Raw genomic sequence first — 26641 nt, 5'->3', positions numbered from 1 at the left:
TCTTGGGTATCATGTTATTACAGTAGGCTAGGAATTCAGGCTAGGAATCCACTAACTTTCAGTGCTCTCAAAATGGTTTGACTCAGGAAAAATCTACCAGTTGCCTTCCTGGACTCAGCTCTGCAAATTCTTGATCCCAGTTTAGGTCTGAGCAAACTTCCTATGACTGTCTCTGGTTGGAACTCCTGGTAGATTACTGATGGCTTCAATCACTATCAACCAGTTGGAAAGCTCTGCATTTTCAGAATGACAAAATTACAGGTTTCTCTTTGGTCTGGGATTTCTGCCCTGGTGCTTCTTCTATAAGCTTCAGACTGAGTTCTGCTCCTAAAGTCGGGGTCACTTACTTGTCTCTGAACTTGTTCTTTACAAAGCCCTTAGACCAAGACTCATGACTACTCCTCACTATAAAATGCCACTTCTAGATACAGGTCTTCTCTTAGTACTAAGTAGTAATAGAACTATCAGTTGGCATCCATTCATCCTCATTTGAGCCTTTTGTGTGGCTCTGGGATCTCTTCTTTCCCTATCACAATCTCAATCCTCTTTTAGTTGCTACACTAGAATGCTCCATATGGTACATTCCTACCTGGACTCTGTCCACAATGCCCATAGTCCTCTTTATGTATCTCTTTATGATGAAATTGGCTGGAATAATGACTCAAAATGATTTTTTTCTTTGATTTCTCAATCAAGACTCAATATGGTGAATTTTCTAAATTCTTGTGGAGGAGTTATAGTAAAGAGCTAGTCTCTATTTTTTTTTTTTTTTGCTACTTTCTTTCTACTGAGAAGAGGAAAGTATGTTTCATTATCTTTCCTCTGCACCAAAATTGGTCCTTGCAATTAATCTTAGGTTGTAATCATTATGTATATTGTTCTGATTCTGTTTTTATTCTGTTCTGCATTAGTTCATATGAGTCTTCCCATATTTCCCTTACTTTCACATATTTATAGTTTCCTACAGAGCAATAATATTTTTATTATTTATAATATTCATATACAGTTTTAGCCATTGTCCCATTAATGGACACATATTTTATTTTCATTATTTTTGCTATCACTGCTATAAATGTATATTTACAGATATACCTCCATATATATTTATATATGTGTTGTCTTTCACTTACTTTGAATATATGACCTGTAAGGAGATCAATGAGTAAAAGGAATTAGTGACTTTTCTAATTTCAAACTATTTTTCAGAAAGATTAGACTAGTTCACAGTTGTACCAAGATTTTATTAGTTTACCCAAATTTCTATAGTTATTCCAACATTTACTATTTCTATCTTTTTGTTAGCTTTATCAATTTGACATGTATATGGTAAAACCTCAGAACTATTTCGGTTTGCATTTCTCTTAGATTTTTTTAGTATTGTTGATAATTTGAATTTCTTTTTTTGCATGTTCTTTGACTCCTAAAGCTAAACTTTTCTTTTGGGAAGCAGCTTAAGATTGTTGAAATTAGCATGAAACTTCCCAAAAGCAATGAAGTCCATTCTTTTTCTCCAATTAAATCCTGAGTCCAATTCAGCATTTATCTGAAATATCTGTCCAAAATATATACAGATGGGGCTCCTCAATAGCCTATCATCCTAATGCCTATCATAAGTCTTAACAATGAGCATTCTTCATCTCTCTGGTTTTTCCTATGTGGAAAACCACTCTTTTAGTGGCTGTAAGTCTCATTTAAGAGGCACTCTAGTATATAATGAAGCAGCATGAGGTCATCAGCAAAAAAGAGCATTCATAGAATCTCACAATGTATCAGTAACCCATTTTCATTTTGTCATAGGACTGGCAAATGCCATTGCTGAGCATATGTCTCCATAATTAATAATAGTACCTGGGAGCTAATTAATAATTCAAAAGTCAGATCCTTACTGAGCAAAGAAGGCTTTCCCACACACATTCAATTCTGAAAATATAATTTCTCTTGTAGGTAAGAGTGAAACCAAGCCTCCTGTGGCAGAGGATACTACCAGCCCAAATTTGGCAACTTTTCAGGCTAGGAACCATGACTCCCAATGTAACAACCCTTGGATGAGTTAAGCATCTGATATTCTAAAGCCCTGGAAGGTACTAGGGGCAGAAAAGATGAAAAGATTTATGGTGAATCCCAAAGGGACAATTCTTGCCTTACAGCTAAATAGCCTAAAATCACCTGGCAAAATTTAGAAATACAGTTGGTGACAGTGGTACTTCACAGGAAGCTCTACTGCATTTATCAATCCTACCATTTAGCAATAAAGATTAAAAGTCTTTTACTTTGTAATCAGATTATGAACTTCATTTCAGAGGATATTATTGATAAGAACTATAGAAACTAAGAAAGAGAACATGGTCAGGCTTCAGAAAACATACATAAGTCTAACACACAACTATGTGAACATTGTTTCATTGAGTCAACCTTCCTTGCTTCAGCTATTTATTCATGACTGGTAACAAGAACAGATTTCTGATCTGAGGAAAATGAGACAAACCTCAAAGCAAGGAAGTGATAGTAGAGAATTAAAATTACACTTATCAGATGATGCCTTACTATTGAGGCAATAGTGAAATTTCTAGCTATGCAATGGAATGCTGTCTTGGACTATGACTAATTCCAAAATTGAAGCCAGGAAGCAGTTATTGCTATCCAGAAAATCCACAAAATAACTTTGCACATGTAAGTCAAGCAAAGACCCTAAAACTAATAAAAACAGAACAAAACAAAACTAATTTTATGGCCCTAGCATCAAATATCCCTTAGAAGTGTTCCCAAAGTGTGCAAAGACGTATTACAAATGTATACTGCATATTTAATTAATATGAATCAGCAACCTTTGGAACTTGTATGAATTGATTTTTATTACTATTAGGAGATAGTAAAAAAAAAATCATGCCTTAGTGATAACTGGTCATTTCACCAGGTATGCATAAACAATTCTAAGTAGGAAACAGAAAACATCATTGTTTGTAAAAGTGTTGTGGGAGAAATATTTTTCAGTGTGTGGCTTCCCTAGCAGAACTAATTCTAACCAAGACAAAGACTGAAATTTACTTGAGAAAATATTGATTTTGGTTGGTATCAAAGAATGTCAAGTGACAAGACTCAAAGCCTAAGAGTTTCAACTGAATACTGTTGAATGAGTTAGGACTGAGACCAGGACAAACATTTCAATGGAGTAAACATATGGTATTTCTAGTACATGCATCCAACTCCACTGGGAGTGAGGTTATAGGATTTGCACCCTATTTGTTTATCTTTGGATGATAGCTACAAATACCTACTGATTTGGGCCAACTCTCTTGTCCTTCCAGATTAGAGAGATAATACAAATACTTACAGCCAGAATATCTCTCAGCTGAACTCAGAGAAAGAAACCTTTCAAATGGCCAAAACTTTAACTTAAAAGAGCTGAGATAGAAACACCTAGAAAGTAATTACTAGAGTCAAGACTTTCAACAAGGAAAGAATTACATTGAGAAATCTCAGTATTCAAGAGTTACACAAGTTACCCCACCAATGGAAAGCTAGCTCATACAAAGAGAGAAAGTGCAATTTACCAATTTATAATTTACTCAGATTATGAGATAAAAAATAACCATTTTATTATCCACAGGAAGATTAGTTCTATTTGATGATAAGCAGGTAGAAAAATAGTAGCTGAAATTCTAGACAAGAAAAGAGTTGCTTCTGAAATTATTCAGTTCTCTTGCCCTAACTGAAACTGGGTTTCCCTTGTATTGGAAGCAAAGTTTTTTGGACAATATCTCTTTTATTTAAAATAGCACTTTTAGAGATTATATCTGGTTTGGAGTTTTTATAGAAATAATGGGATAATGGGTAATCTTTTTCTCTTACTGGAAAGAATCCATCATTTTTCTACCTGCTTATCATCAAATAGAACTAATCTTCCTGTGGATAATAAAATGGTTATTTTTTATCTCATAATCTGAGTAAATTATAAATTGGTAAATTGCACTTTCTCTCTTTGTATTGCTACGTCTATTGATGTATTAATATACATGTTTTTCTTATTTTCTTTTTTTATTTTTGTAAATAGAATTTTTCCCAACTACATGGAAAGATATTTTGAATATTCATTTTTATATGATTTAAAGTTCTAAATTTTTTTCTTCTTCTTTCCTATTCCCTCCTCCCCAAGATAGTAAGCAATGTGCAATCATGTAAACAAATTTCCATATTAATCACAGCAATAACAAGATTATATAATGATCAATGTGATGGACTTGGCTCTTTTCAGCAATGAGGTGATTCAAGGCAATTCCAATAGACTTGTGATGGAAAGAGTCATTTGCACTCTGAGAAAGGACTATGGATAATTGAATGTGGATCACAGCATGGTTTTTTCATCTTTTGTTGTTGTTTGCTTGGTTTTTTTCCTCACTTTTCCCCCTTTTGATCTGATTTTTCTTGCACAGCATGATAAATGGGAAAATATGTTTAGAAGAATTGCACGTGTTTAATCTATATTGAATTATTTCTGTTTAGGGGAGGAAGAAAAATTTAGAATATAAGATTTTGCAAAGGTGAATGATAAAAACTATCTTTGCATGTATTTTGAAAAATAAAATGCTATTGTTATTTTTTAAAAAGAAGTAAACAGAACTATGTATTTCCAGACTTTTCACTCTTCCCCTTTCTTTTGTTCTCTAGTATTTAGATCCCAATTATATAAAAAGAATTGGACCAATAATCCTTTGTAACATATTTTAATTTAACAATGTCAATAAAGATTTGGTGGAATGGCCAGTAAAAGAACTGGTCTGTCATTTCCTGGCTCTAGAATAAAGGCTCTGGCTATTTCAGAAAGAACTCCTTAGTGGATCAGCCAAGGATTACACCTTGGCCAGGAACTAGAGAAAATTGAAACTCACAGAGTTGTTATGAGTTCAAATAGGTAATATATGTTAAGTACTTTGCAAATCTGAGAACCCATGTAAACATTAGCTATTTTAAGTCTTTTGACTACTGGGTGAGGAAGATGGGAGGAGGCAATTACTTGAAGGAAAAAGACAATTGGGGGATAGGACAGGATAGAAGAGCAACTAGAAATTGGTCTATATAATGAAGGACCATGAATCACAGATCTAAAATTGGAAGAAAACTCAGAAGCAATCAAGTCTAACTCCTTCGTTTTATGGATGAAGAAAATGAGGCCAAGAGAAATTAAATGACTTTTCCAGGGTCATGCAGACAGTAAAATCAGAGGCAGCATCTGACCCCAAGTCCTCTCACTCCAAAGCTAGAACTCTTTTCATTGTAGTAATAGGCTGTGACCTTCATGACCTGAAGGCCAGGTGTATTCGATTTTACCTTTTCCTCAGAGTTCTCCAGCATTCTTATGGGGATTGAGTGGAGTCTAGGCTCTCTGCCAATGGCTCCAGCCCCCACAAATGTTATTCTCTAAGTGGTAGAGGGTGTTCTCTTATGCCCCAGTTCCATTTAGCCACTATGAGATTACCTTTCATGCAGAAATATTTACTTAAGAACATATAATCACAAATATACAAACATTTCTCCCTAACATAAGGGTGCTACAATCTTCCTCCCCACTTTATATCACATCAATTTCTAGGGAAGGGAATAAGTTTAGGTTCATGGCTTAGCTTGGACTTATAAAGCAATGGTTCTCAAAGTGTGATCCAGAGAATCCTGAGGATCTCTGAAACCCTTCTGGAAGATCCACAAATTCAAAATTAATTTTTATTTTTAATATGGTAAATATCTAAAAACATAACCCCACAAACAAAAACTCTTTGGACAGATCCTCAATAATGTTTCATAGTATAAAGGGATACTGAGAACAAAAGTTTGAAAACCACTGCTATAGAACACAATCCCAGTTTCAAGTCCAAACCTCCCTCCTCTCCCTAGTTTTAGATCCCAGTCCCATTCACCATGGGCTTCTAGGTCAGATTGGCTGGTTGACTACATCATCTCACCTGTAAACCTGATCCTAGTTTGAACTCTCAGGTCCTTTGGGGATCATCTCTGGTACCTGAAACTGAAGAAGAAAAACAACACAAAAGAAACAAACACCTCCAGACCCATTTCTAGGAACCAGCATAAAAGTGAAAGCTCAAAGTTAGGAAAGTCCTCCCCTCCTCTCCAGTTCAGTTCATGATATTTTCATTGGGACTGAAACTGTGATCTTCGCACTCTGGGTCCAGTCAAAAACAGGGCAGCAAAAGTAGAGGAAAAAAGAGGAGACTGGTTTGATTTCAACAGTTTTAAAGACACAGGCAGCCATCAAAGGAGCTAATCCCTAGCCACTTAAAAGGAGATGCAATGAATTCCATGTTAGGCAAACTGGGCTTGTTCAAAAGATCCCTCAATGACCTCTCCATATCAGGAGAAGAGTGTGCCCAGAGAAACTTGGGTTACATTCACATGGCACAGGCTGTCTTTCCCTGGTTTAAAGAATATCTTTCCTCCTTATGTAAACTGTTCCTTGCTAAAAAGTAAGTCTTTCATTACAATGTGTTATTTTTAAAGAGTTGTGGCTTTTTTGGAAAGAGAAAAACTTGAAAAATCCATCTTTATTCCAGAATACTGCCTAGGATTGAATCATGAAAGTCCCCAAGCAATTCATATTTTATAGTACTATACTTATTTGTATATTCTAAGACAGGTGTATGACAACCTATTTCTTACTCCATTATGCAGACTGAGGGAACTGAGGCTCAGATAAATGCTCTAAGGTCAAACACTATTATTCAGAGGTAGAATGAGCTGCTTCTTATTCCCAGTTTATTATCTCCACCACTTACCCCACTTACACTATGGAAAGAGTTTGGACTTTTAGAGAATCATCTTGAATACCTGCATTTTTCATGTGGCCCCAAAATGGCAAGCAAGAATCAGTACTCTTCTTTTTGCCTCTTTCCTCTCAGAAATCAGTGAAATCTCTGCTGAAAGATAAAGGGATTAGGCCAGAGAACTAAGTGCTATCAGCTGCTCAATCATTCTCCTAATTCGTTGAAGAAGATAATCAAATAATTTTATCTATGTTATCTTTTACAATTCAAACTCTGAAATGGTATAGGTGTTTACATAAAGAATACACTTTCTATAAATACTTCCATTCTTCCTTTAAAAAGTTCTTCTCAATATTAACAAAGGACAGATAGACTTTGAAGTTATCTTTATTATATTTGAGCTGTGAGGCTGAGAGTAGACATTTCTGTCTATGATGATTGCTCACTGAGGGCTTCACTGACAAGAAGAACTGTAGGTGGGAGGGCAACGGGCTGCAAAAGAGGCAAAAAAATCTTGTGGAAGTCTCCATATGTTTAGGAATTGGTCAAAGAAGTTAAAGCCAACTATACTTTTTTTTTTTTTTTTTTTTAAATTACCCTTGCTCCTCACTGATCTAATATGTCTCAAGTGGTCCACAAGAATTTTATTACATGCCATCCACCCATGGATACTATGACCTGATGTGACCCAAACAGATATCTGTTTTGGCAATGTTTTCAGAGGGAATTAGAATAGCAAGACATGGCAGCAGGATTGACAGTCTTTGCTTTAATAAGGAATGATGGCTTCTGGTGGGAATGAAAAGCAGGTGGTGGGAATATCAGTGAACTTTGTCACAATGCAGAACTTTTGTAAATTTCACAATAGTTTGTTAGACTAAATCTGAATGGACTTTGGAGCAAAATGTGCTCCAAAGACTACAAATAATAAAAAAGGTTCTTACCTAAAACTAAGAATTGTGAAAGCAAAAATTTAAGTCTGCAAAAGATGACTTAATTTGTTTGAAAAAAAAAAAACACTACATTATTCTTATTTCTTTTTAGTCCACATCTGTTATTTTTTCTATACAGAGGATTCCAGGTGTGGAAACTCTTCTCTCATGAAGATCAACTATTGGCCTAGAACATATAGGCTTAGAGATTACTTAGTAAGAGTATCATAAGAGGTTCAATGATTTGCCTATAGTCACATAGCTAGCTATTATGTGTCGCCCTTCCATCCATTCAAATGTAGTTCATTTAAGCTTGAAGGCCTCTTTATCCCAATTCCCATTCTTACTGACCAGTTAGATACTCAGAATTTGTCTACATTTCCTCTTCAAAGGTCTGGAGATTCATCAAGCTTTTTCCCAAGATTATTAGATGAAGATCAATTTAGTCAGCCAAACTAAGAATAGTTAGTATAAGACATTACTTCCAAAAGTCTGTGACACACTCCCCCACAAGTATTTACATAATACAGGGTAAAATGGGCTCAAGCTTAGAGAGTTCCCTATTGCAAAAAGATAACTCACAACTCTTGATTAGTGGAATTCCTTTTTCTCATTCATATGGCATCCAAAAAGGGCTTGTTAAATTTATCTCTGGTTTCTAATGCAGACACCAACAACAGCTGATCTAGGAATATACTTGGCATTCCATTGGGAAAATGGGAGGTCCAATATCCTCCATCATTGAAATGCATACAATTTTCCTCTAGCCAAAGCAAAAAGGAGAAGGAAATGTGGTGAAGGCTAAAGTCAAGATCTCTCCTTCCCCAGTAAATTCCTTCACGGGGAATTCAGCTAAATTTCATAATCACTTCAATTTCTGGAATTCAATACCTTCTTACCTTATTGATAATTTACAGATGATCCTTAAGGTAAGGACAAGTCTCTTAGTTTTCTTGACCTATCCAAACAAAATTTTTGGATTCTTATACAACTCTGCCAGTTCTTTTTAGCACTTCTTCTAAGACCTGTTAAGGCAAAAAAAAAAAAAAAAAAAAAAATCATACCTGCCCCCAAGGAACTTATAATTAATTGCAGTCAGAGGGAATACTTGGATCTAGGTCTTCCTAATTCCCAGAATTGCCACTGTGACCAGTTTGCTTCTTTCTATTTTAATATTATTTATTCTTAAAATTCAGATAACCTTATACAAACTGATGACAAAATGTGCTGAATTGGCCATTACAATAGCTGATTATTGATTAAGATATACATCTTATGCATCTTCACCAGTCTTATCTGTATAGACTTATAATGATGGACTTTTAAAAAACGTTTTTTGGTGTTTATTTTTGCTTCAACTCTTTGACTTTGGGGTTGTGCCTGTATTTGGGATCATTCCACCAATAAGTTCTATGATGTTTGAATCAAATTTCATAGAATGTCTCACCTTTTGGCCAGGATTTACTGTTCTGTCAGTGTATTGTACTGGTTATTTTGTAAAATATCTTTAATTTAATTTATATTACTACACATATATATATATATTCATGTTATTTAGCTTATTTTAATATATATGCACATATATACACATATATGTATGCCTTGTACTTATGATATTTTATATATGATATACTTTTAATTTCATATATATACACATACACATACACATATACTGCTTTACTAATTCTTTCATTAATCTTCACTTGAGGTTTAATAATCATAGCAGCATTATTATGCCTATTGGAATAATTTATAGATTTTCATCCCTACTGGTAAAAAGAACATGACTTTGGAGTCTGAGAACCTGAGTTCAAATTCTACCTCTAGTCATTATCGCGTGACTTTTACCCCCTTTCTCTCCCTAAGTCTCAGTTTTCTCATCTGTAAAATGAGGCTATTTAACTAAAAGGCTTCTGGTGTCACTTCTACCTCCAGATCTGTCATCGTTATTATCCAGTGGGGAGCATAATAGCAGAGTGTTGGGACTGGGAGCTCAGTGGAATATGGAACTCTGTGATTAGGGGCAAGCCACTCCTTCTCTCCAATACTCAATTTCCCCATGAGTAAAGTAAGGATAATAATGTTTGTACTACTTACTTAATGGAGTGATTGTAAGTAAGGACAGTACTCCAAGACTAAATAAATGCTAGCTATTGTTATCAATCAATTCAGCACACTCTAAGGAGATGTCTCTATAATCCTGGCAGAATTAGAACCTAATGAAAGATTCTGATATTAAGATTTTAAATGTAAAACCTTTGAAAAGTTAAAACTTCTGTAAGTTTTCTATAACTGCATCATCATCAGTAGATCCCTTTGGCAAATAGTTATTTGGAAATAACCAAGGTCCCTTTAACAAGTAATTTCACACTTGAATACCAGTCCATTGTCTTTCCTGATTCCAGAATTATAGCACTGTTGGTTGCTACTGCTTGGAGAGTCCAAACTCCTCATTTGGCAATGATAGGAGCAACAGAGCAACTGCACAGTATCTTTTTTCTGATAGATGGAGCTTCCAAGAGGGAAACTTTACCAATCAATAAAACCTAGGGAAAGTGTTATGTATCTAAATTGTCACTCAGCCTGATTGTCTTAAGGATACTGTCCCTTATAGGTGTGGTCAATCCTACAACTATAGGCCAGGCTCAGGGCCATTTACACTCTGTAGTCTCAAGGAGCTGAGATGTTCACCAACAAACAATGAAATGTATCTATTGAACTGCTACTAGACAGGAAAATGAATGGGCAAATTTTAACTCCTTTTGTCTTTATTAGCAAGTAGAAACACCTTCCTGTGTTTGTGAGAACTTAGTAATGATATTCTGGGCCTTATAAGTAGTCTGTTGCTTCTATAGTGGCTAGCTGATCAATAGAGAATATATAGCTAATTATAATTCACTCCATTCCACCAAAAAAAAAATATTTTGTGGTGGTGGGGAAGAAGATTGTAGGTAGTGTCACACTATTAGTACAAAAAGCATAGATACAGGCACTTACGTGAATTGAGTTTAGATCATTTAAGATGAACATACTTCTGACTTCAGCATATATGAAGCAACAAGAATGTCTAATGAAAAGTTTGAATAGAAAAGTACTTTGATTTATTGGCTTGACCAAATTACTCAGATCATGGTGGGTTGGTACTTTAGTTTAGAAGAGTGCTTTCTCTTTAGAATCATGACATAATTCATTCATTTAGAGATATTTGTTTTGTTTGCTGTTTTTTTAGCATGGGATGCATTATCATTGCAACCAAGTATTTCAAAAGATATGTATTAATTTCAAAAATTCAAGTGGACTAAAATTAATTTAAACTTGAGAATATTTTATAAATTTCTCAATATCCTTTGAGATCACAGCAGAGTGTCACAAAACAAGGGTTGGGAATAGTTGCTCTCAATAGATTGGCTGTTCATTTTTGGAACTTGTCCATTCAACTTCATTCTAATCCAAAAAGGAAAAAAAAAAAAAAAAAGCATTGATAAAGATTCAGTTTTTGTTTGGTTGGTTCACTCTATTTCAAAATAATGAAACATTTTCCCTTTTAAAGTGGACCCCTTGAGGAACCAGATACTTTTGTCAAATGCTGCTGCTCTTGTGCAAAACCTTTGTTATTCTTTTTGAATTGTAAGTAGTCCTGATGCCATGTGCTAGTGAATAACCTTGTCTATTCTTAGAGAATAGATGTGGTTTTACTTGCATTACCTTCCTGATGCCATGGTCCTCTTTGAAAACAAAGGACCACTACCACCAATAATAACAATGATTTCAAGAAATAATCCCAAATCATAATTGAGATAAGCAAACTAGATAAAATCTTTTTAGGTCAGAAAAAAAGTGTGGTGCTACTTTGAAAGTAATTCCCAAAAAGAGTTCCCAAAATGTCATAAGCAATCTAATTGTTGAAATTCAGGCTTATTTGTCAAAAACCCCAAATCAAACATCAGACTACACACAGGCCAGTTAAGAATATTATGTTTCCTTCGAGTACATTTGCATGCAGGGGATATGAAAAATGCTAATGTAATACACATATCTGAAAAGTATTCTATATTTTTTCAACTATTAACATTTTCTCCCTCTTTAATTTACTTAACAGTATATATCTTGTGACCTCCCAGTAGAATATAGGCTCCTTGAGAACAAAAGCCCTGTTTTTGTTTTTGTTTTTGTTTTTTTTTGTCTTGTATTCCCAGTGCCTGACTGTGCTTTTCACATTTTTTTTTTTAAATCCATACCAGTGATTTCATCAGCATAGGGAACTCTAAATGAGAAAATTCTCTTTCTCAAAGCAGATCAACAACTGGGCAACTCATCTGTAGCTTATAGCTTTAAAGGGTTGTTTGGGAACATAGAGAGAGATGAAATGATTTCCCAGAATAGCGAAACTTGAGCCTAAGTTTTCTCAAATGCAAGGTAGGATTATTATGCAGGATTCCTCATTACTTTTGTCAATAATAGTACTTCCTCACAGTCAAACTCCACCACCCACCTTCCAGATTTCATCCTTGCCCCCACAGATTTCTCCAACCATTCCTCCTCACATTATTACCTTCTGTCTCCTTACCTGCTCTCTGGAGCATTACTTAAGCTTGTTCCTGACTTCTGTGAGGTAATGCTCCTGATGCACCCCCAAGATACAACATTACCCCCTGTCACAATATAGACTGAGAACCATAAACATCTAATCACTTAACTCACTCAACAGACCTCTCACCAATCCCTGTTATTCTTCCTGGATTTATTCCCTAAGGGTTAGCATACACCCATATCCTCCTCCTCCTCCCATCTCAGTGATTCTGGATCCCAGCTGCAGAAATACAAACCCTTTTCCCCAAACCTAATCCAATCCATTGCTGAAACAGCTAAGTGGACAGAATGCTGAACTTGGAGTGAGAAAGACTTCAATTCAAATCTTGCTGTATACACTTACTAGCTATGTGACCCTAAGCAAGCTATCAAACCTCTATAAGCCTCAGTTTCCTCATTTGTAAGATAGGAATTATTCTAGCACATACCTCCTAGAATTATTATGAAGATCAAATATGATAAAATTTGGAAATTGCTTTACCAATCTTAAAGTGCTATCTAAATGCTAGCTAAGATTATTATTCTGTCTTTATAATACCTCTTGCTCAACCTCTTTCCACTATGTTCTCTGCAATAGCTGAGTCTAACCTCTCCATTATATAAATGAGCAAACTGAGGTTCATGTGAGTTGGTTCACGTAATTGTGAATGTCTAAGTCAGGATTTGAATTCAGATTTTCCTAAATTCAATTTCATCTGTCATCATGTTGCTTTACTTGAGGCACATGCATGGAGCTTTTCACCTAGAAAGTAAAAATTCTACCACTAAATCATCAGTCCTTCTTCTTGCTCTATCCTGATTTCCTTTTTTTCAGCTTGCCCTGACCAGTCTTACATTGCCCCTGCCAGTTGCCCAATGCCTCACTTAGAGCTGGTCATTTCAACCCCAAACTGTAAACCATTTCTAAGCCTTTCCTTCCCATCCAAACTTATTTGATCCATATCCATGTTTTGAGGGCCCTAAACTCTTTGAAGTGATGGTTAAGTAATATAATTAACTCAATGTGTTCAGTGTGACATATTGGAAAGTGATGACTTCAAAGTCAGGATAAGCACTGACATTGACCCTGGCCAAATTACATAACCAAATCACTTAGAGATACCAACTGACTCTCTAAGATAATAAATTGAAAAGTTATTGCTCATCTGCATGAATAAAGGGAATTTCCTATTCAGGGATCTCACTTCATCTATGTAGCCATACAGATCTGGTCCAATGTGGCCTATGGATATTAATGAGTTTTTGTATAATTCCTTGAATATAACATGGTTCAACATAATAAGGTTCTTTTAAGACAATACTTTAGAAGGATTAAATTCATTCGTTTGTTTATTTTATGCTGTAAACTTCAGACATTAAAGCATTTGGGAGGGTGTGAATTTTTGGCATGAAGACAATGCCCCCTATTTTACCTATATATATTCTTGTAATATATAAACCCCATACTGGCTGGAAGAGATGAGGAGATGGGTGAGGAGGTATTATAGGATGAAAAGTTTTTAAAATACTAACTTTCAATAAGCTCAATTGAGATATTTTCCAAAGACCTCACATGGAAAAGTTTATTTGCAGAAAAAGGTTCAGAGATAAAGAATAAAACATATATAGATATTATAATTGATACTACAAAGATCTACAATGTCCTAAATGAGATATTTCCTCTAGTAAAAGGGATTATAATTCCCTCTATAACTAATAAATGGTTTTTGAGCTTTTAATGGCTGAAAAATTCATCATCTTGTCAGAGTCAACTTGGTAATAAGCCTCTCCAAACTTACTTGGGGTGGTGCTTAGACAAGAGATATGTCAGAATCCTACTTAAAGCCTTTCCATTTTGGTAGAAATTATCATAGCTTGGGCTCTATCGGGATGGCCTTCAAGATCCCAAAGTCATCTGAAAGCCATGATGAAATATCAGTCCTATTGTTGGATAAATACTTCCTAAATCATAAATAACTCTGTGCATAAAGCTATAAAGAGGGAACTATCTTCATCAGGCTTGTTGGTATTTTATTTAACTTGTATATATATTTCATATTTTATTATAGCTTTTTATTGACAAAACATATGCATGAGTAATTTTTCAACATTGACCCTTGCAAAAACTTCTGTTCCAGCTTTTCCCCTCCTTCCCTCCACCCCCTTCCCTAGCTGGCAGATAGTCCCATATAATTTGTATATTTTTATAAATTTTGTGCTTTTCTGATTGTTAACCTCCTGGTTAAGAAATGTTGGTGGGCTGAGACAGCTGGTAGTCTGATTTGTAAGTAGCAGTTCCCTCTTTTTGACACCCTGTCAAAGCATGTGTTGAGTAGTTTCAAAATATTTATGAATCCAAATAAATTTTAACTTACTTAAATTTTTAAAATAAATATATACTTTATGACACAACTAATGGCAATTAAAATATATCTTGTACTCAAGTGAATAATTATAATGTCAATGATTCCAAGAGGATGGAAATAACTCTTTGAAATAAGTCACCAATTTTTCATGAGCTGGATAATTTGATCAAGACAACAAATCAATGTAAACCATACATCATCCCTATTGTTGTTTCTAATCCTTCCTGAATAGAGGCACATAAGGTGCTGCCTAAGTGTTGTATTATAGGCCAGATGTTATATGATTAGCAATCAGGCATTGCAGAAAACCCAAAGTAAACCAAGCAAGGCAGTTTGACCTGACACCTTTCCATTTTTGTAATGAAATAGAACAGGTTAAGCATTGAAAAAAAGTTCTTAAAAATAAACCAGAGCTGATACCCAAGTGATTTGCTCTAGCTCCGGGTATTTCAAGGCTTCCCTATGTTGTCATGAGGATTAATTAGTTAATGTTTATACAGTATTTTGAAGTAACTGGGAATTATGTATGTGCAGGGCTATGCATGTTTAGCTCAGGTGGCTAAACTATTTTTAAAATGGAAACTGTGTTTGTATATCTATCAGTGGGGACGAACATTGTGAATGCCCTGTCTTATACATTACTACATAATGACACTACATTCAACCCATTACGCAAAGGTTGGCGTCTTCTTTGTCTGTCTGTCTCTCTCTCTCTCTCTCTCTCACACACACACACACACACACACACACTCACACACACATACATACACACACACACACACACACAAACACACATACATCTTTTGGACTATAACTGTAATTGTAAATTCTTGTCACAAAAGAATACTTTAGAAATGTAAAAAAAAAAAAATGTGGGTCAGCAGGGCCTCTTAGCTTTTCATTGCTACCTCTACTAAAAGGGAGGGCTGTTTTAGACTGATACTTCAGCAAGAAAATAATCTGGGGAGTTGATAGCAAATTATAACTAGATTACTCATAGGAAACAGAATGATAGTGCAAGAGTTGACAACAAAGTTCAACTCTTAAATTTTAAAGATGTGGGAAAATCCCCAGGTGATACTTAGAGTACTTAGAGATTCTCTGAGAGAAGCCATACAAATACAAAATATTTCTAATATCTCAAACAGAATTGCCACTCAATCAACTTCAAGCCAATCTTTTAGCTAAGAACTGAAGAAAAAAAAGTGAAACACACCATAAGGTAATATAGCATGTTCATAAGTAGAGATATACTGAAAGTTCTTGCTATATGTAATTTTTACTTCACACATAAAGAATTCTGAGAGAAATCTACATTCCAAAAAAATACCTATGTCAACTTTACTGTACAGCACTATGTTCTCTTTCTGCTCCTGCTTCAGTCCCTCACCCCCCCAAAAAAAATAAATCTTTAAAAATCCTCCAAGTGAAAGCAGAAGAACAGATATTTCCAGAGAGTATATTTTTGCTCTGATGAGTGTCTGTCTTCCAGTTTTTGCTCAGGTACCTTGACTATCTCTACCCTGCTCATCTATCCTGTACTTTGTGTTGGTTCAAGACGGGTCCCAAAGTAGCTGGTTCTGCACCCTTTATTCTTTTTCCTGCTCTCTGTTCTGACCCTTTGAACCCTGTACCTCCATAGGCGAGCAGTCCCTTTTCTCTCTTTTTTCTTCCCTTCTTCAATCTATAGGCAAATTACCATTACACAAAAATCACTTTATGTAGAAATCTCCAGAATGGCTCACTTAATGTAAAATGAAAACTGTTTATGCAAGATACATAATAGCCTTACAAGATACAAGGCAACTTTACAGAGAATGTATGTAGAACAGGAGGAACCTCTGAAGAACAGAAGGAAGTATTCTGGATAAATTTAAGAAACCCAGGAATTCTAAGAGACAGAATGAGGAAAAAAAGCATCCAAAGCATAGAGGCCAATTAGAGCAATTCTAGGAGGGAGAAAATGGAGCATTACATATGATGAACTACATATAGACCAATACAGTTGACTGGATGTTAGAATAGGTGAAAGGGGAGTGAAATATATGAAGACTAGAAGTAGGGATCAGTCTGTGAAGGACTTTGAGTGGCAAACAGAGGAGCTTATATTTTTCCCTAAAAGTAAGGACAGACAGAAAGAGACAGACACAGAGAGAAAGGCACAAAGTGAAAGACAGACACAGAGACAAGGAGAGCAAAAGAGAGAGACAGATAGACAGGATAATCTAGAGAAAGAAAGCAAGAGAGAAGAAAAGTGAAAGACAGAAGTGAGAGAAAAAGACAAAGACAAAGACAGCAACAGAGAGAGAAAAAGAGAGACAAACACAGAGAGAAAGAGAAAGTCAGCAAAAGAAAGAGACAGAGAAACAGAGACAGAGAAAACGAGAGAGAGACAGAGACAGAGAGAGACAGAGAGACAGAGAGAGACAGAGACAGAGAGACAGAGAGAGAAACAGAGAGAGACAGAGAGAGAGACAGACAGACAGACAGAGACAGAGACAGAGAGGCAGAGAGAGAAATAAGGAGGGGGAGAGAGAAGGAGGAAGGGAGGGAAAGAGAGAGAGGGAGAGGGATTGTATTTAGGAGATCAACAGTAATTTTTTTTAAAAGATACAGAAAAGTCCAGAAAGATGAGAATTGAGACAAGGCCACTAGATTTAACAAAAAGGGATCATCATGATCCTGCTCACCTTTAATTTTGTTGGTTATTTTGCTTCTGTGTGGTTATATATGTTGGGGGGATAGGAGAGAGTGTGGGGAAGTAGTATGGGTTGGAGGAAATAACCTCAATTTATTCTACCACTTTACTAATGCCTCCTACTTCCTGTTTTTGAGGAGGGTTCTCAGTGGGTGACTTGAAAAAGATTGTCTTTCCTCCGCACCACAGTCTTTCAAATCATCAGATAATCCTGGCAATATCCAACGGCATATAAGCAGGTGTGTGTTTGAAAAACTAACTATAGCTCACAATTATGCAGCACTGAGGAGTTTTTACAGACATTATCTCTTTGAATCCTCACAAAAACCCTGAGATGTAGGTACTGTTGACACCCCAATTTGAAGAGCCATCATTATAGATTTAAGTGACTTACTTAAGATCCCATAGATAATGAAACTGGATATGGACCCAGATTTTCTTGACTTTAAATGTGATGCATCATCTACTATGCTAGCTACTTGTCACAATTTTGTGCTAAAGGCTCTTAGGATATAAGATTACTTACTTATGGAATACTATGATTCCATGGGTTGTTTTAAAGGAAATTATTTCTAGTACATTTTTGAAAGTAGGTATATTATGCAATGTTTGTTCATTGAGTTATATGAATGTGAATACATTATGTCCTTTGTATTGCCCATAGTACATTATAGTATAGATATTTGAGATCCTTTACAATCTGACTCTCATTGTTCTTTCCAGTTTATTTGATGCTACTATTCATCACTTATTCTGCATTACACCCAAGATGGACTATTGTTTATCCTCGGTACATTCTTTGAATTGTAATTCCTCTATACTTTTACTTATTCCATCTTCTATGTCTGGAATGTCCTCCTTTTGTCCCCACTCACTTAAAGAAAGGCAATATGGAGTCAGGAAGATTCCTCTTCCTGAATTCAAATCTGGCCTCAGACACTTATTAGATGTGTGACTCTTGATAAGTTTCCAGGATCATTTGCCACCCCATTTGCCACTATTTCTTCATCTATAAAATGAGATAGAGAAGGAAATGGAAAACCATTCCAATACCTTTGCCAAGAAAACTCCAAATGGGATCACAAAGAATCAGGCATGAGTGAAAATGAACAATCACACTGTGATATTCTATCTCCTTGCCAAAAAGCTTAGTACTTGCATCAAAAAAATTTTCCACCCTAATGCTTAGCTTCCATAATTTATCACCAGTCTATGATAAACATAAACAGTAACAATCATAGGTTAAGCACTTTCCACTTCTACTCAACTGAATCTGACCCAGGTACCATAATTCCTAGTTATAATGGCTGGCTCTGTCTCCTAAATATTTTATGGAATCTTTTTCATGACTATTATTACATTTATTATAGTTATTTGTGTCTATGCCTTATTTTCCTACTGCATTATAAAAAAAGTTTAAAAGGCATTTGGAGGCTCATAGTTTTTATGGAAACTGGGGTGCTATGTCATATACTATCCCACAGAACCTAGTATAGGGTCTTAGATGCAATAGGTTCTTTTTTTTTAAGTTCAGATCCTTTATTGTCTCCTTCAAAATAGCCCTGGTAGCTTTCTTTTTCTTTCTTTTTTTTTAAAATTAATTAATTTACTTAATTAATTTATTTTTACAAAAATTTTATGCATAGGTAATTTTTCAGCATTGACAATTGCAAAACCTTTTGTTTTAACTTTTCCCCTCTTACCCCCCATCCCTTCCCCCAGATGGCAGGTTGACCAATACATGTTGAATATGTTAAAGTATAAATTAAATATAATATATGTATACATGTCCAAATAGTTATTTTGCTGTACAAAAAGAATTGGACTTTGAAACAGTGTACCATTAGCCTGTGAGGGAAATCTAAAAGGTAGGCAGACAAAAATATAGGGATTGAGAATTCTGTGTAGTGGTTCATAGTCAACTTCCAAAGTTCTATTGCTGTATGTAGCTGGTTCAGTTCATTACTGCTCTATTGGAACTGATTTGGTTCATCTCATTGTTGAAGAGGGCCACGTCCATCAGAATTGATCATCATATAGTATTGTTGTTGAAGTATACAACAATCTCCTGGTCCTGCTCATTTCACTAAGCATTAGTTCATATAAGTCTCTCCAGGCCTTTCTGAAATCATCTTGTTGGTCATTTCTTACAGAACAATAATATTCCATAATATTCATATACCACAATTTATTCAGCCATTCTCCAATTGATGGGCATCCACTCAGTTTCCAGTTTCTGGCCACTACAAAGAGGACAATGCAATAGGTTCTTAATAAAAACTGGTTCAATTTATGAAAACTATAGTGAATTTTTTAGGTATAAATATAGTTTGAGTGTGAATAAATCCTACTTCCCCTCTTTTCTCTCATTCCCTCTCCTGGCTTATTTCTTTTCAATCTGTTCCACACTCTACTAGCTTAGAATTCCCCAAAAAGAAGTGTCTGCTAAAGTTACTGTTGTGCCACAGTTTCCCTAAATTGTCCTGACTCAGTTTCCCTAAATTTTTCTGCTTTAGTCCCCCTGGTTGCAACCCCTACTCTTGACCATTAGAACTGATAAAACTTAGGGCTGGCTACTCTAAGGTTATAAACTGTAAATGTTTAATCTCAGATGAGGGGAAGATCCTCTATTTTAGACATCATGGCTCCAGACCTTTCCAACTTATCAGAATGTCCAGTGCTCACTCTGCCTCCCCCTTTCTGTCTTTGTTCTCCCTTAACACTAAAACCCTATAAAGAATCTCTGGAATCTCCATAATTCTCTATGCAAGTGAATCATACTTTCCATCACAAGTCTATTGGAATACCCCCGATTCACCTCATTGTTGAAAAGAGCCAAATCCATCACAGTTGATCATCACACAATCTTATTATTATTGTGTACAATGTTCTCCTGGCTCTGTCTACTTCACTTGCCTTCAAGTCCCTCTAGGCTCCATTGTATTTTAATTTTTAAAAATTATCAAATATTCCTTATTTTGATTCAAACCACATGCTGTTCACATTTGAAACCTCTTTGTAAGTAGTTCTCTAAAACTTTTTAAGTTGTCAATTTTCATTACTAGAAACATTTTCTTAAATGACTAAAATTATAAATCTAGTCCCTAATCCTATTCTAAAATGAAAAAGTGTTAATAAGAATAAAACTAGTATCTTTAAAAAGCAAGATAAATTTTTCTTTTCATCACATATCTCTAATAAAAGTCTAAAATCCAAGATATAAAGTGAATTAACAAAAATATATAAGGAGAGACACATTCCCCAAGGAGATAGACAAGTGATTGAAGGATAAGAACAATTTTCAAAAGAAATGCAAACTACCACCAACCATATGAAAAATGCAAATTAAAAAAAAAAAAACCCTTGAGTACAACCTCATAAAATGATAAATATTGGAGGGTTGTGGAAAAATCGAGACATTGATGCACTGTTGGTATAATACATGTTATTGTATTGCTTAAAAGCCATACTCAAAGGAAGAGTTTAAACTTTTTGCATTTCAAGAAACTCTAAAGAAAAATAGACTCAATGTTATGGAAGTAAGAGAGTAAAATAGAAAGTAAAGGAATCCACCTAAAAAAGGTCTCAAAATGAAAACTCCCAGGAATATTATAACCAAAGTCTAGAGCTACCAGGTCAAAGAGAAAATACTTCAAGCAGCAAAAAAAAAAATCACTCAAAAATTACAGTCATAATCGGTATTACACAAGATTTATCATGTAAAAGGATAAAAGGGATATGGAAAAATTGGGATACCAATGCAATTTTGGTGGAGTTGTCTAATCATTCTAGAGAAGCCGAAGGCCTACAAAAATTTACATATCTTTTTAACCCAACAGCAGCACTAAATCTGTATCCCAAAGAAGGAAAAAAAAATGGAAAAGGACCTATTTGTACAAAAATATGTATAAGCAGTTCTTTTCACAGTGGTTAAGAACTGGACATTAAGGAGATACCCTTAACTGTGGCATTTGGCTGTAATAGGATATTACTGGGCTATAAGAAATTATAAGCAGGATAACTTCAGGAAAAACAGAACAATTGTATGAGAAATGATGCAAAATGAAGAGCACAGAACCAGAATACTGTACACAGTAACAGAAATATTATAAAGGTGATCAACTGTGAAAGAGTTAGATGTTCTTATAAAAACAAATATCCAAGACAATTCCAATGGAGCCATGATGGAAAAATGCTATCCACTTCCAGAGAAAGAACAGATAAACTTCATGCAGATTGAAGTATATTTTTTTACTTTGTTTTCTTTATAATATGATTAATAGGGAAATGTTTTGTATGACTTCACATGTCAGATTTCAGCAATATCCAGCAGATGAAAGGAGTTGGAGAGAAAAATATTTAGGATAAGAAAGTTTGCTGCCTATAAAACAGGATTTGCAAAAGAGGTAAAAGACATTGGTTGGAAATTTGGTGTGGGAAGGTTGAGGAGGTGTGTGATAAGGGTGAGGAAAGCAGTTTGATAATCTATAAGAGTTCAAGATCACTGAGATATGAAGAGTATGACCAGATAGTATAATTGAGTGAAGAGTGTCACTCCCAAAGGAGGTTGATGATCAGGCAAGACACAAGTACTGTGTAAGATGGAAATAAAAACATTAGATTGTTAGATAGGAGGCATTCACAAATCGTCTTCCCTCCAAAGGGTAGAGGTTAGGGAGAGGGGAAGTTGAATAAGAACAGCAGGAGAAAGAAGGCTTTCCATCAATTTCCATTTCCTTTTCGCTCAAGGGATAGATTCAGTAGGAGATGAAAGGCTTGAAGTTCTCTTTGGATGTAGAAGTTGCCTTGGGCTGAAACAGTTGGAAGTAGTTGCTTTGGGAATGATGGAAGACTCCAGGTCCCTTTCCCCTTCCTCTCAAGGGGCACACTTCGAGATTAGAAGTTTCATTTCTAAATTATAGCTTCCTATACTGGAACAATAAGGCAGGGAGCAGGAAAGTAGGTCCATCCTGGAATGTCATTGCACTTTTAGCTTAACCCTTTTTTCAGCCACTTGTCTTGGTACAGGACCAGATACCTCTCTCTTTGGTTAGAGTCTTCACCTTAATTCCTAGTACCATCTAATATATTTGCCAAATTTTAATTGCTGCAGGATAGATCATAATCATATTTATCAAATAATCACAAAACAGCTCTGGGATTCAAGATTATCAAATTCTTTATACTTTTAGTCTCTCCTTTATGCAATCGAGTAGGTAAGAGAAAGTTACAGGGACTCTAAATGTTCCTGGGGCCAAGTTCATTGCCTCTGCCGGCTGTTCTTCTGCTTTTCTGGCCTTTTCATATGCAAATAAGCTGGTCAAAGCCCCAAATCTTTTACAAGGTACAAATGAGCCTCATCCTTGTTTTATGTTCCAATCAGAAGGGAGCTTACTCTCACCCCTCTTTGTCTCAGTTACTTATGGTTTATATCCTTTAAAAAAAATTGCCACAGTTTTGAAAAAGGCATTAGAATTTTATATGTGGGAGGCAGTTTCTTTTTAGGACCTACGAAGGATCCATCTGGGTAACTCACTCAATACAGCAGTTACCCTCTTCCTTGAATATCTTCTTTTTCAATGTTTTCACAGAGTTTATAGTAGTGTTTGTGGTGCACAGTTCTTAGACACAGCCTAGATTACCAGTCTTACATTAGGATCCACACCACCCACAGCTAGTTGGACAGAAAGCTCAGAAAATCCCCAATCCAAAATTATAGTTTCTCTAGGCAAATGCTTCCCTCAGCACTTGCAAGGATATGTTCCTCTCTCATACCACACTTACCCCAAAACCTCCCTTTACAAAAATCACAAAGTAAAAATAAAATAAATAGCCGCAAAATAATAATAATAATAAAAGAAACTACAAAAGAAAAAACAACTTTGTAACAATGTTACAAAGCATTCTAGATTTCTAGGAAATGAAGCAATTTCTACTCCTAGGCACCTGAAAGTATCTGCCAAGGGAAGGGACAAGGGATTCCAGGCCAGGACACAAGATGTATGCATATGGTATAAGCTCCAGGGATTTCCCCTGAGCTGTCCTGAGTAATACCATGCTAGGGCAAGTAATTGGCTGCTCATTCCATTAATGCAATTAGAAAAAAAAAAAATTTTAATCAATATATAAATAAATAAGCAGCTAGAAAGCAAAAGGTGAGATGAGTGACTACAAAATGTTTTTGCTATCTAAGCAAGCAATCGAGGACTCCCAAATTACATATATGTTGTGTGTGAAACTAATAATGCTTTTTCCACATGGAATCCATATAGACAATGATAATAAAGGGATCCTACTAAATAATTCCTAAAATCATTTCCAGAAGTCCCCTTTTTCAAAAGTGTTTCAAAAGGATTTAAAATCCTATTGACACCCTGGCTTAGCTATAGGAGAATACTAAAAGAGCATACCAACCATAATCATAATCATAATGAAGTGTGTGAGTCAAGGTTCATATTTTGGTTGAAAGAATTCAGAGATTCCCTTATAGTCACAAAAGAATACCAAGGCCATAGCTGACAGACTAGTCTCTAAGAGAGTCTAGAAATTAGAGGAAGTTTGGGAGAGTTTTTATATACTTAAATATGGTGTTCAGCTAGCATACTAACAGCCTACATGGGGACAGCAAAATACACACAAGAGAGGAAGAGCTAAGATGCCTTTTAGCAAAGTATTTATTGTCAATCAGACAGGATAGGGTTTTTGTAGGAATAAATAAGAAGTTACAAATAAGAGGTTTATTGCTACACATTTCCTTACCTAAATACACAGTGTTGAGTAGACTCTAGACTCTGACCCATCATTTAACAGATGAGAAAACTGAAGTAGAGCTGAGAGTTACATGACTACTGAGTGTCTAAGTCAACATTTACTCCAAATCCAGTACTCTGAGCACTCTGACAATGTAGCTGTTTCTTAATATTGTTTCTATGTGAAAATATTCACAGTTCCATCTTGGAATGCCAGGAACATGATTCTTCCTCTCCACTTTGTGCATGGGGCAATAGCAGTGGGACCAGACACTCCATCAATAACAGGAATCAATCCATCATCAAGTACTTATTAAGCATCTCCTAGGTTCTAGGCTAGGTGCTGGTAATGAAGTCCTAAATAGTGTGTTGGACAGAGAGAAACTAAATAATTGATCCCTGAGGCAAGTGGGGAGAAGGGGCTGATAGAGATTAGTTTAGTTCCATGGACTCATCACCCTTTGGGAAGGTGGTCCGGTCTGAAATCCAAGTTATGTCAAACTTCTGAAACCTATCCTCTGCAGAGATCTCCAGGAGTCTCACCTTGCCATGCCCTGTCAAAAATACTGGTCATGTCCCTGAGGTTTAATTTTCCCTGTAAATCTACTTACGGGCCATCCCATCGTGGCGAACCTCCTTTGTGTCAGTCTGCCTCGAGGTGTCTTACTCCTTGCCTGACCCCCATGCCACATGACATCTCTCCTAACTTTACTATGCTTCTCAACCCCATTTCTCTTTCTACTGGCTAATTAGTTCTTTTAGGATGCTGAGTCCTTTTCGGGATTTAGCCTGCCAGCTAAGGGCATACCCCAACCTCTTGGGGTACTCCCTTTCTCCTGGGTAATTGTGAGTTCCACTGAGGAACTTGTCTTTCATATGCTTTCCCACTCTATTGTCTATTGTATCCCTTAATTTTGTCTGTAATCTATTACCTAAATAAAGCTATCTTTTGCCGAAGAGAATGGCCATTGTGAATTCTTCATGTGACCGAACCCCAACTTTTGGTGCCAAACCTATGATCCCTATAAATGTACCTGTTTGTCCCCTGCTCCTTGCTTTCCTTCTCTTTTGGAATTTAGCCTGCTTTAATTAGCATTACAATTATAATAAAACTTTGTCTCTTCTTAATTCTTTTGGGACACCCATGACATTGATCTAGAACCTCAATATATATTGGGGATTCCTGAACATCAACATTTGATTTTCTCTCTTTTAGGGTAGGATTAATAGTGAGAAAAGTCTTGACCATGAATGTAGGGTTTTATCTAGCTTTAAGAGTAAGGACTAGAGGCAGCTAGATGACACAGTGGATAGAGCACCAGCCCTGAAGTCAGAAGGACCTGAGTTCAAATCTGATCTCTGACACTTAACACTTCCTAGCTGTGTGACCCTGGGCAAGTCACTTAACCCTAATAGCCTTCCCCCCCCTCCAAAAAAAAAGTGACAATTAAAGGAATTCAGGGCCAACTTAAGCCACCTTTCTTATTCCTTTCTATCCAAACCCTGGTTCTTAGTGGTGTGTCTAGATAGAAACTAAAGTGTCTATTTTCACATGGATGTATTTTCATTGTTGAGAAGAATCAATAGCTCAGCCCCCATGTAAAGTGTTTGAGTCAACATCACTGTTAATAAATGTCCTATTCTCTGAGGACAAATAATTACTTCTCCTGTGGATACTTGATTCATTCTGTCCTAAGCATCTCTTTTCTGCAGTGTGCACATGACTCAGGGTAAGTATCAGAATAAAGAATGACATCTGAAGTAACCATTGAGAGAACACATCTTTTACTTTCTTTCTTTCTTTCTCTCTCTCTCCTTTCTCTCTCTCTCTCTCTCTCTCTCTCTCTCTCTCTCTCTCTCTCTCTCTCTCTCTCTCTCTCTCTCTCTCTCTCTCTCTCTCTCTGTGTTTCTCTATTTTTCTGAGATGAAATGCTTGAAAAAAAGGTACCTAGCTAATTGTTTACAAGCTGATAGTCTTCTCAGTTCCATCTCACACCAAAAGCAGCAAACTTCTTAAAAGGCAGGCATGTTGGCAGCTTGCTGGGAATGATGCATGATGGGATCAGCAGTAAGCATTTTGATTTGAGATGTCTAGATGATGACAGGAAAAAGGAAAAAAAAAATACAACCAACCTCCCCCCCCCAAAAAAAAAAAAAAAACAACTGAGAAGTCAGTGTTAGGAAACACAAATGGAACTACAGGCCTCTTTTACCCCAATTTTTCTTTCTTCATTTAACTGGATAGTGACTATTATCTGGTTTTGTATTATCTGATGTTCAGAAGGAAAGAAAAGTCCATCACCCAGCCTTTTATTCAGCTTTGTTTCATTGTGTCAAACTTTAAAAAGATGTAACATCCCTTCTGGCCATTTTATTGGGGAGGAGGGAAGAAAAAGAAAAGGAAAGGAAAAAAGAAAGAAAAAAATAGAAGAAAAAAAGACTATATTGAAAGGCAGGCCTGGGCTTAGGGAGACAGATGAAGTACAGTGATGAAGTATTAGGCTCTGGCTTGCTGCAGCCTGGCCAGAAGGTTGTGAGGAGTCTAGCATAAACAGAG

General features: G+C 35.8%; 1 long non-coding RNA gene across 1 annotated transcript in view; it reads right to left on the bottom strand.

Annotated features, from left to right (window-relative positions):
• LOC141559485 (uncharacterized) overlaps window positions 1-26641 on the bottom strand; it is a 117976-nt gene that overhangs the window by 61406 nt on the left and 29929 nt on the right. The window contains exons 2-4 of the long non-coding RNA XR_012487433.1: window positions 8602-8727; window positions 6835-6920; window positions 5955-6016 (exon numbers count right to left, since the gene is read on the bottom strand). This is a non-coding gene — a long non-coding RNA (uncharacterized LOC141559485). The remainder of the gene's footprint in view (window positions 1-5954; window positions 6017-6834; window positions 6921-8601; window positions 8728-26641) is intronic.

The sequence above is a fragment of the Sminthopsis crassicaudata genome, chromosome 3 (genome assembly GCF_048593235.1).
Source record: "Sminthopsis crassicaudata isolate SCR6 chromosome 3, ASM4859323v1, whole genome shotgun sequence".
Lineage (NCBI taxonomy): Eukaryota > Metazoa > Chordata > Mammalia > Dasyuromorphia > Dasyuridae > Sminthopsis > Sminthopsis crassicaudata.
This window is presented reverse-complemented; position numbering and strand designations above follow the sequence as displayed.